The sequence below is a fragment of the Tiliqua scincoides genome, chromosome 7 (genome assembly GCF_035046505.1).
Source record: "Tiliqua scincoides isolate rTilSci1 chromosome 7, rTilSci1.hap2, whole genome shotgun sequence".
NCBI lineage: Eukaryota > Metazoa > Chordata > Lepidosauria > Squamata > Scincidae > Tiliqua > Tiliqua scincoides.
The window spans coordinates 26,360,395-26,372,877 of NC_089827.1; positions in this window are offsets into that span (position 1 = coordinate 26,360,395).

Below are 12,483 nucleotides of genomic sequence, written 5' to 3' on the forward strand. Positions count from 1 at the left end.
GTTATTGTCCTATTTAGAAACCAAGCATTTTCAGCCCAATCTTCACTTCGCTGCCTGATGGTAGCATGGCTCCTATGACAGCACTGACTGCCATAAGGCAGCCAGCACCTGTCATAAAAGGCAGTCTGACAGCGTGAGTCAGCATACTGTCGGGAGCGCCGGCAGGAAGGCTTGCACCATCCTGCCCTCTCCAGAGAGGGAATCCCTGCTCAGCAGAGGAGGTAGGCTATGGGATGGGGAGGCAGGTGGGCGGAACGGAGGCAGGGAGGGGGCGGAACCAGGTGGAGAGGGAGGTGTAATTGGGTGCAGAGCCTGCGGGAGAGGCATCCATCCTGGGCAGCCCATAATGGATCTTAGCCCTTCCAGAAGCAGCCTTCTTGCCCCATTTCCTCCTTGAACTTGTGCTGGCAAACCTGCCAGCGCAGCTTCAGGAAGACCCGTTGGGAGGCTTACGCTGAAGTAAGAGGATTTTACAATTCCCTTTCCCTGCTGAAGCTCTCCTCCCCCCCCCCCCCCGGATGCAGCATTTGCCAGTTTGGCATCATGGCATGGCATGATGGGGTGGGGGTTAAAAGAATAAGATGGAAATATTTCTTATGCTGCTATATGTGATTTGCTTGCATTGCAATTAAAACTACCTAACTCTAAGTCTCCCTCCCCCTTAGACATTATCACAACAAAATAACTTAAAAATATATAATATGTTGATTATTTTATATTGTATTATTTTAACCATATTTCTTGGTAGGAGTAAAGCAAAATTAATTTTGCATATATCATTAATAAGCGGAAATGAATAATCAAGCTAGTATTTTCCTGTGAGATTTGATCATAACATCATCCTGTTGACTCCAGTGAGACAGATGGGTGTAATTTCCTTTTGGTTTGCTCAATAAGCCTGGCTTATTAGCAGTGTATCTCTCCTTTGGGACTAGAAAAGGGTCCAAAGAGGAGGGTCATAGGTAGGATTGCCATACTGTTTTGAAATGACAGTATCATCTGGATTCTAGTCTTTGATCATTCAGGTGTCATTATGTGACCCCAATATTAGTATTTTGTTTTAAGTAAGTTTCTTGTATATTTATTTTTTTTAATAGCAGCCATAGGGCCAAACACCTGGATTTGAACCCAGCCACAAAATGGTTACCCGTGAAACTGACAAAAAATTGGTTTAACATGGTCTAAATAGGAACATGGTTCCTATCACCCAGTTTCTAGACAGTCGTCAAGGGCAGCACCATGTAAAACACATTACAGTAATCCAAGTTGAAGGGAAAAGGGATGAATTCCAAATTCCAAATTTTTCTTTCTCCAGAAAAAGGCAAGTCACTTGCAAATAAGTCAAAGTTGATATAAATAACCCCTGGCCAGTGGCGTAGCTAATGATCATGTAGCCCGGTGCCAAGCTCAAAATGTTGCCCCGGAAGTGATGTCACAGCAGGAAATGTTATCACACCCAGGCTTTTTAAAAAGTGAAAATTGGGAGGAACTCACCTCCTCCTCCCAGCAGCTCACCACCCACTTGCTCTGCTGCCTCCCCCCAGTTAGTGGCATAGCTAAGGCATCTATCTGCAACCAAGAAGATTTTGTAGCCCCCCCCAGTGTGCAAAATCAAATGTCATTAAGTAAATAAATAAAAAGTTATTGGTTCCATGCTGAATCATAACAACATCTCATTGGCACTCGGAATAAACAGTCTCATCGGTCAGTTTGGAGTTAAGCAAATCCACTTTTTGTTCCACAAGTCATTGGTGTTTTCATTTTCTGGTTAATTGGCCATAACTTTTGATAGAAAACAGCTATTCCAGTGCCATTTGTTTCATTGCACTCTGCATTAAATTACCTTTTCAATGATATATAGTGTGATGGTATTATTCATTCATATCAAGATTTTCACAATTTTTATCACTAGTGTCAAGCTCAGCTTGTTGCCCCCCTAAAGCTTGATGCCCGGTACAGCTGCTACCCCCTGCACTCCCCTAGCTACGCCACTGCCCCTGGCCACTGTGGTCACCTGAGCATCCAGGTGCTGTCCTGGATTGAGGAATATTCCCAAACTGCACATCTCTGCTTCTGAGAAGGTAGATCCCCATCTAGAACAGGCTAAACACCTCATTCCGGTGTTAAGCCTAATTCAAACACCTCATTCAAACACCTCATCATAACTCCCCACCAACAGCACTTCATCTTGTTTGGATTAAGTTTCAGGTTGTTTATCCCATGCAGTCCACACCTTTTTGTTTGTTCTTACAGCTCTCGGACTGCAGGCAGCCATGTTGAATTGGCCCTCTTCTGGTCCCTTAATTCAGTGCTGTTTTCTGCAGCATTTCCACTTCCAGTGAGCCAATTAATCTAAATTTTTACATTACAGGAAATGATCTTCTTGCACTTGGATCTTATATCAGTGTCCTACTGTGCAGAACAGTGATTATCTTGAGCAATCCTCTAGATATATTACTTATTTCTATCTTTTGTAGATGATAGATGCTGACAATATACTGCAAATTTTTCTAGGGCACCCATTATAATTGGCAGCTTGAAAGTAAATCTTGAAAGGGAATATATTTTCTCTCAAAGTCAAGAACTGATGTAGCACTGAAGTACATTTTATCATTCTTACAAACTAAAATCCCAGTTGCACTACTGCCCTTTCAATTAAATGATAGATGTATAAACTTCCTTTCATCTTGATTTCCTCCTGTTAGCATAATCTGTGAAAGATGCAACACATTACTGTGTGTTTTTAATTTATGTACACATTTGTGGAAGACAGAATAACAAATAAATTATTCCTGTGTTTATGTAAGAATTATTCTTATCTAAGTCCATGACGCTTGGTGAAGCATCCGTGGCTTTTGGTCATACGATCAGCATTATCTGGTGCCACTCCTATTTAGAGAGGCTGCTGTTATGAAAACCAAACTGCAGTCAGGTTGACCACAGTCTGGTTCATGACCCTTCAAATGGGACCTCCAGTCATGGTGCCTTGTAGCTGTTGGGAATTCCTGGCAAGTGGATAAAAACTTGAATTCAAGCAGGGGGGAGAGAGAGAGAGAGAGAGAGATTCTGTCCACCAGCACCGCTCCCCCCAATCCCTATTTGCTTTGGCAGCATCTGAAAGCCCAATCCTATCCCCCCTCCCCCACTATATCCAGTGGGGAGCAAATTGGGAGGCTTTGAAGGGGAATTTAAACTGCTTACCTCTCTGTAAGTCTTTTGCTCTACAATGGGTTTCCTTGGAACTGTGCCAGTTCTTTAGGAGAAGAAGGAGGCAGGGAAGCTACAAAAAGGATAGGATCCAGCGTGCGCCTTTGCTGCTGGATCCATCTCTTGTAGATGCCCCCCCCCCTCCGTTTCTCCCTTTTCCTGCCCCTGCTGCTTCCTTACCTGCTCCAATGGGTCCAACCAAGTCTGGCAACAGATGGGGAGTGCTGCCATCTCTTGCATCAGCACTCCCGAAATGGCCATCGATGTAGTGCTGTACACTCAATTAGCAACTATTTTACAACAATGGAACTTGGTTCTGTGCTGCTGTAAATGGCTGTGCACAATAGCCTGGGTAGGACTGGGCTGTGAGAATGTCCAGGGGAAAATAGACAGCACCAGATTGTTGAAGTAAAGGAAGAAGGGTCAGGCCACTGCCAAAAGCTGCCAGAAATCAGGGCTGTGTATTGATAGTGTGACACTAAGTGCAGGCATGGCAAGGAGGTGAGTACAAATAATGCTCTCAGCTACCATATGTTTAATTGACCTTATGGGAAACAGAACTGGTACAGGCAGAACTGTGGTGTCTTATTAAAAGACTGACCTGTGCATTGATGTTAATCAGGGCTCTTTGCTCAGTGAGCATGGCTGTAAAATGTAAGCTGCTTGATTCAGACACTGTGCTTAAAACGACTTACCAGATTATGATTAAAAAGAACATGTTATCTTCAATAAATAGGTTCAGACTGCCGTTTTAGTCTTTATTTTATTGGGCAGGATCCAAAAATCAAGGCTGACTTAGTAAGCCAATTGAACATTTGTGCTCACCAGTACCTCAAACTGTGGGTCCGGATCCACTAGGTGGGTCATGAACCAATTTCAGGTGGGACCCAATTCATGTCAATATTTTATTTGTAATATATTAGACTTGATGCTAGCATGGGATGTGACTGCATTTGGGGAAATGTTACAGACCTGCACTTTTAATAAGCTACTATGTGTATTCTTCTAACAATGATAGTCAATGGGATTTACGCCTGGGTAAGTGTGGGTAGGATTGCAGCCTAGGATTGTTAATAATTTTCCTGCTTGATGATATCACTTCTGTTCATGACATCACTTCCAGTGGGTCCTGACAGATTCTCATTCTAAAAAGTGGGTCCCGGTGCTAAATGTGTGAGAACCACTGTTCTAAAACCTACAGAGCACATGGGAGAGAGGAAGGATCTTTACTCGTGTGTAGAGATATGGAGAAGGTAAAGAACATCAGGAGTCTTTGCTGCTGCTTGGAAGAGACTCTTGCTGTTTCTTATCTTCTCCAAACCTCACTGAATTAAATTCCCTTGACTGTGTGGAGATAGGACTCTTCACTGATACTGATAGATAATGGCTAGAACTGATAGATAATGGATCAGGAAAGGAATTCCCAAACTCTCTGGGAGAGTTTGGGCCACTGTAAGTCCTTGTGGGGGAAGAGCGATAGTAGCAACATGACCTCTGCAATCATGTTGCTGCTGGAAACAAAAGGCCTTTTTAAAAATACTTAGAGGGGGCAGCACTAGTCCTCCAGAGCGTGCAGGGAGCTCACTGCTTGCTCTGCGGGCCTCCCCGTGCCTCAGAAATACTCAAAAATGTGGTTGCTATCCACTTCTGGTTTTCCCCTGAAACCAGAAGTTGGTCCCAATAGCATTTTTTAGCATTTCTGAGGCATGGGAATGCCCACAGAGGGGACCGCACACCCTATGGATGGCCAGCACTGTCCCAATAAGTATAAATCCCTTTTGTCCCCCATGGCATGATTTGTTCCCCATGGCATGATTGTGGCGTCACTGTTGCCCTGCCCTTTAAAGGGGCAGCAGCAGGGCATCGTGACCCCCGAGTTGGAGAACCTGTGGACTAGGACTAGAATAGATCCAGTGATTTTTCAAACTTCCTTTTTCAGGGATCCTTCTCATAAAGTTGTCTGCAAACCTACTTTTGCACATTGTAGAGGATTTTGAGGCAGAATCTTAGGAATTTTAAGGCTTCTTGGAGTCTAAGTCAGGGTCACTGAGAGTGGGCTTATGTCCCCTATCAAGGGCAGACCAGATGAAAACGTTTACACAAGACAAAAACATATGCACCATAGTAGGGCCCTCTTACAAACTGCCAGGCCCTGGTAATTTGTGCCAGCTTCCCCAGTATGATTTAGTTCAAATGAAGTACTGTCAGGCCTGTTGGTCCTCACTGTCACCATAGCTGAGCTGAGCACATCAGACATGGGCAAGAGGTAGATCGGGGTTTACTGGTAGGCATCTGGGTCATTTGCAATAGGTTGGTGATGGTGCCTGACTCCCAAACTCTAGAAATAAAATTGGAAGCAGAAGTATTCTCTGCCATAAGTCACAATGTGCTAATATCTTCTGTCTCAGTTCAGTGATTCATACCTGTAAAATAGGTCTGCCATTAGTTTTTGCAGGATTTTTTTTTGCACGCTGTGCCTTTACCTTTCTCCTTCTTTTTGCAGTTCCTTTAAACAAAACAAGAGGGGCAGGACATGCTGGGACAGCTCCCTGCACATTCACATTTTTGTTTTGTTTGAATCACTCTTTCCCAACCTGTCGTCTGTGGACCACAGGTGGTCTGCGAAGTCCTGAGAAATGGTTCATGAAGTTTCAGGGGGGGAAAAATTATCACCTTTAATCACTTCCAGAGGCTTGCTGAACTATGGACCAACAGAGATGGTGGAGAATGGACCACCTGTAGCCAGCAATGAAAGCAGCAACCCACAAATCTCTAATAAATCTTCTCTAATTATTACAAATTTCATTGTATTTGGTCCATGATGATTCCAATTTTGGTTCAGTGGTCTTCAGGCTCCTAAAGCTTGGGAACCACTGGTTTAAATGGACCATGTAAGGAAGATGAATAGTAAGGGCATAGGAGGCCAACTCACTGCCTTCTGTTGGGTTGGGGACATGTTGGGGACATGTGGGGACATGAAGATGACTGATCACCTTCAGTCATCTCTGGTCCTCGAAGTGTTAGTTTTTTTTAAAAAGTAAATCCTGCAAGCCTGACATCCACCTCCCCTGCTCTAGTAGATGCATAACAGTCTCCCAAAGTACCCTTTGAAGGCAAAGTATAGTATTAGTTGACAAACCACCATAAGTCCACCATTGCTGATCTGTTAATTGAAAACCGCTGCGCTAAAAAGTATTTAGTGCATGACACTAACATTGGCAGGGTCACCCTTAGACAATCTGGCACACCTGTTGTGGCAGCCTTTCCTTTCCTTGAATAGTAGTTTTCATTCTGAATATCACAAGTAGTTTAAATTGTGATTTCCTTGAAATTATAACTTAAGCTAATATGGCCAAAGGGTAATATTCAGTTCTGCTAGATTAGAAAATATTCCATCTATTCCACACAAGTTATTTTCTAAAGTAGACATGTTGTGCTATAAATTGTGCCACAGATTTGTAAAGCATGACTTAGATTTTGTATGCTGCAAGTGCCCTTAAAATTAATTGCTTCTTGAATGTGTCCACGTGCCAATGAGTTTGACATAAGCCTTTCCATTTTATGCTGTGGTGCAGCAAGCATACAGAGTAGGAACAGTAAATCTACCTCCAAATGTGCAGAGGTGATTGCTCAGCTGTGAAGAGGTTGCTCTGTAACTTAAGGCAGCCACCTGTATATTTCTTGGAGATTACCTGCAACCTTAGGATATGTTAATCTTAAATCACTGATGTGGATCAAGGTGCAAGGGGGGCGAATTGCGATCCACCTAGCAAGGGCTTATTGTCAGGTGCTTGAAACTTATGAGAACCTGACTGAGGTCTCACGTGGAAACCAATTCCTTTGAGCATCATTTTGGTGGGAAAGCCAACAGAAGAGGCAGAAGATTATCATTTTAAGGTAAATGCCATATTGCTTTAGACAACACACATCTAGTAGTCAGTTACTTTGAATTAACTGTGACTTACTTCTGAGTAAACATGCATGGGATTAGGCCACATTCTTCTACATGCGTGTTTAACAATGAATAGAACTCGGTGGGATTTACTTAAGAGAAAACATACAAGGGAACAGGTACATGAGACAATGTGTGACTGGGGCAGTGATTTAAAGATGTGGCACTGTGACAGGCCAATCTGGAACTTAATTTGTGCTGGGTGAAAATCAGTCTCTGCTGTTTTGCTTTCATTGTTGTTTCTCATCCTGCGCTATCCCAAGGGTAGGGTGAATACATTTCAGCAGAGAGGGACATGGGTCTTTTAAAGCACAGCACCAAGATGAATCAAATATCCCACTAGACACAACACCAGATTTGTTCTTATGGTTGTCTTCCACAACTGGGAGTTGAAACGTCTTCCCTGACAATACGAGAACTTAACTTTTAATTCACAACCAGTTCATAATGCATCACAGTGATTGATGCTTTAGTCTCAATCGCATCCCACTTCCAGCACACGTATTATTTTTAATGGGGAAAAGCCAATTATTTTATTGGCTTTCAGGTGAAGCTTTTTAACATTAAAAATAGCATAGAGTGATCAGAATCAGAAACACAGCAAGAGATTTATTTATTTATTTATACATACATACATACATACATACATACATACATATCCCTCCTTTCCATCCTGCTTAAGGGCCCTCAGGATGACTTACAGTAATATTAAAATACGCCAAAAACCATGCTAAAAATATTAAAACAATTAAATTCACAAAAACAATAAAACACAATTGGATCACAAATGAAAAGATGTTTCATAAAAAAGTGCTAGACCCCCAATGTCAGCATTTTAAAGCTTCCCTAAATAAAAATGTCTTGAGACCCCACTGAAAGTATAGTACTAAAGCCCCTCTGCACCCCCCCATGAGTTTAACCTGTTTTATCACCCCAGTACTGATTATTTTTAAAAAACAAAAACCAGAAGGTTTATGTGTTTAGAGTTCCACAATCTTGAGCTGCCCGGAGCTGTGGGACCCAGCAGCTCCATGGAGGGCTCCCGCCGGATCCAGTGCCTCCTGCACTACCGCACAAGGCTCCTTGGGAGAAGGGGACGTCCTTTCCCTTCCCCCAAGTAAAGGAAGCAGCCCCGCAATGGGGCTACTCACTTTAGCAGTGACTGTTTGGTCGCCGCTAAAGTGAAGGCACTCGTGTAGGGCAAGTAGCCCTACCCAAGAGCCCTGGAACCTGCAGAGCTTGGCTCCACGGATCCGCCTCTCCCCTGCCCCTGACACACCTCCCCCACGCACCCGACCACGCCTCCCCCTCCCCGGAACGCCTCCCCCACACCCCCAACCATGTCCCTATCTCTCATTCCACAGCCCAGCAGTCATGGAGACTGCCGAGCTGCGGAACCCAGGCGCCTGCCGCACACTGTCTCAGCGCCGGCCAGAGCTGAGCCAGCTCCAGTGGGAGTCCAGAAGTAAGCCCCGCAAATATGCCTTACGGCACGTTTGCAACTGTGGTCTGCGCCGCAGAGGTGCAGTGCGGACCACAGGATCGGGCTCTAACATAGTAGATATGTCCATGCAAAGACTTGTCAAACAAATCCCAAATCAGACTTTAGAAGGCTCTTTGTTGGGGTATAAAATGGGCAGATATAACCAACCTTTTTAAAAATGGAAGCATAGAGATTAAAACCGTGACTGTATTGCATCCAAATCAATTAGGAAGAGTAAATGGAGAAAATTAATTAACAATTTGTGCTACTTAATCAAACAAATTGTTTTTTAATTAAGAAACAAATCAGTTTTTAATAGTTTTGTTTTCTGCCACTCATAGTGGAATTGTACCAGTCTATATCTTAAAAAGATAGTAATGGATGTTCCGCTTGCTTTAATTAGATGAATTAGATAAACGCTATAAATTGTGCGGAACAGAATAAGCACTTCACAAGCTGAAATAAGTCATTCACTGTTTACACTTGTGTAGTCATATTGAAGTCAAAAAATCTAAATCAGCAGAAGGCTTCTCATAAAACAATAGAGGTTTTTTAAAAGCTGTTTTTAAAAGGTACCAGTTTGAGAAGTTCTTTAAAAAGCAATGAAAATATTTATTATTTTCATAGGGTATCCAATAGAACTGTACCTTAGAGCAGCTAGTCGTGGAGCCCCCCAGAGGACAGGTGACTCTGGATTTAATATTGTGTGGTACTCATTACCTGTTTATAGATGTAAATGTTGGTAAGCCATTGGGGACCAGTGACCATGCTGCGATCTGTTTCACCATGCATGTTGGGGGAAGAATGCCAAGCACATCTGACACAAAAACCCTTGTCTTCCAAAGGGCAGACTTCCATCAGATGAGGAGGTTAGTTAGAAAGAAGTTGAAAGAATAGGTAAGAGTCCAGAGTACATGGAAGCTGTTTAAAACAATGGTAATAGAGGGCCAATGAAAGTGTATATCACAGAGGAGGCTCAACTAAGTTCAGGAGGGTTCCAGAGTAGGTAATGAACAGAGTTGGAGAGGTTGTAAAGGACAAGGAAGCTTCCTTCCGTAAATGAAAGTCTTGCCCTAATGAGGAGAATAAAAAGGAATAGAAACTGTGGCAAAAGAAACGTAAGAAGATGATATCAGAGGCCAAGAAAGACTTAGGGCGCAATCCTAACCCCTTTCCAGCACTGACATAAGAGCAACGCAGCTCTGAGGTAAGGGAACAAACATTCCCTTACTTTGAGGAGACCTGTGCTGGAAAGCACTGACATAAGGGATTAGGATTGCACCCTTAGAGGAGTATATGACCAGCAACATTAAGGGGAATAATAAAAGCTTCTTCAGATATGTTAGAAGCAGGAAACTTGCTAGAGAAGTGGTTGGCCCACTGGATGGTGAGGGAGAGAAAGGGGAGATGAAAGGAGACTTGGAAATGGCAGAGAAATTTAATGAGTTCTTTGCATTTGTCTTCATGGAACATCCCCTCCTGATTAAGGGTGCAAGCCTAACCAACTTTGCAACTTATCCCTTAAAATGGCCATGGTGCCAGAGCGTTGGAGGATAGCAAATGACACACAGATCTTTAAAAAAGGAAGGACGGGGAACCCAGGAAACTATAGGCCGGTCAACCTAACATCTGTACCAGGTAAGATGGTGGATTGCCTCATCAAAGATAAAATCTTAAAACACATAGATGAACAAGCCTTGCTGAGGGAGAATCAGCATGGCTTCCTTAAGGGTGTCTTGCCTCACAAACTTTTTAGAATTATTTGAAATTCTAAAATAAACAGGCATGTGAATGCGGGCTCCATGAATATGTGATCCATCTGAATGGATGTGAATCCATGAATATTATATATCAGGATTTTCAGAAGGCGTTTGACACAGTCCCTCACCAAAGGTTGCTGAGAAAACTTCAGTCAGGAAATAAGAGGACAGGTCTTCTCATGAATTAAGAACTGGTTAAGGACCAGGAAACAGAGAGTGGTTGTCAGTGGGCAATTTCCAAAATGAAGAGAGGTGAAAAGCAGTGTGCCTCAGGGATCTGTCCTGAGACTGGTGCTTTTTAGCTTGTTTGCGAATGATCTGGAGACAGGGTTAAGCAGCAAGGTGGCCAAGTTAATGGACAAGACTAAACTTTTCCAAGTGATGAAAAGCAAAAGGGATTGTGAAGAGCTCCAGAAAGATCTCTCCAAATTGGGAGAGTGGGCAGCAAAATGACAGATGCATTTCAATGCAAATAAGTGTTAAGTCATGCGCATTGGGGCAAAAAAGTCAGTACTTTATATATAGACTAATGGGTTCTGAGCTGTCTGTGACAGATCAGGAGACAGATCTTGGGGTGCTGGTGGACTGCTCAATGAAAGTGTCAACCCAATGTGTGGCAGCAGTGAAGAAGGCTAGTTCCATGCTTGGGATCATTAGAAAAGGTATTGAGAATAAAACAACCAATATTATAATGACATCATACAAATCAATGGTAAGGCCACACCTGGCATACTGTGTTCAGTTCTGGTCACCATATTTCAAAAAAGATATAGTGGAAATGGAAAAGGTGCAGAAGAGAGTGACCAAATGATTACAGGACTGGAGCACTTCTCTTATGAGGAAATGCTACAGCATTTGAGGCTCTTCAGTCTAGAAAAAAGACACCAGAGGGGTGATATGATCGAGACATACAAAATTATGCAGGCGATAGATAAAGTGGATAGAGGGATATTCCTTTCCCTATCACACAACACAAGAACCAGAGGACATCCACTAAAATTGAGTGTTGGGAGAGTTAGAACAGAAAAAAGTATTCATTTACCCAGTGTGTAATTAGTCTGTGGAACTCATTGCCACAGGATATGGTGATGGCTTCTGCCTGGATGCCTTTTAAAAGGGGATTGGACAGATTGATGGAGGAAAAGTCCATCACAGGTTACAAGCCATGATGAGTATGCTCAACCTCCTGGTTTTAGAAGTAGACTACCTCAGAATGCCAGCTGCAACCGAGTGGCAACAAGATTCAGGTCTCTTGTTGACTTGTTTGCTCCATGAGGCATCTGGTGAGCTGCTGTGAGGTACAGGAAGCTGGACTAGATGGGTCTATGGCCTGATCCAGCAGGGCTGTTCTTATGTTCTAACCATTTCATATTACTGTTTTGTGTTAGTTGCTCTTTGCGGTCATCTCCATCGATATGATAAGACAGCCTCAAAATGTACAGATTAAATAGCAATATCTGAATGCTTTTCATATCAAAAAGTATTAGGGCTGCTCAGAAACATCCCTAAACAGGCCCTCCTTTCTCATGTTAGAGGAGCCCTGATGTTCATTTGCCCACAGCACACCTTCAGCGCAATGTGGGTTGTATGCAGACATGTTTTGCCCTATCTGCCTCTTCCAAGAGCAGTTGGTATTACACAATTTCACACACATGTGGCCCAGGTCATGCATTATTTTGTGAACTCGGTGAGGCATATCAGGACTGGGTTTGTTGGGCAGCTGCGAAAGGCACAGCACCCTCAAAAGATCCCACTGCTTCTCCCTAAAAATCACCTCTATGCTGGTAGCCTTTGTGTGGTGATGGCCCAACAGCTTTTGAGCCCTCTCAGTAGAAGGGGGTCCAAGGAGTGCTTTATCTGAAGGCCCCCTAAAATCTGAAGCCACACTGATGAGAATACTCACACTTTACTACACACTAATAGAGGGGCCCATTCAGGGCAGGGTCTGGATGAGCACTTAGAGAAGTTGGAGAGTGAGATTGATAACAAGGAACACTGGAAGTCAAGGTATTTTTTTTTTCTTTATAGTGTATTGTTTCGCATCATCTCAGAAGGGGATCTGGTGCATTATAGTCTCTTTG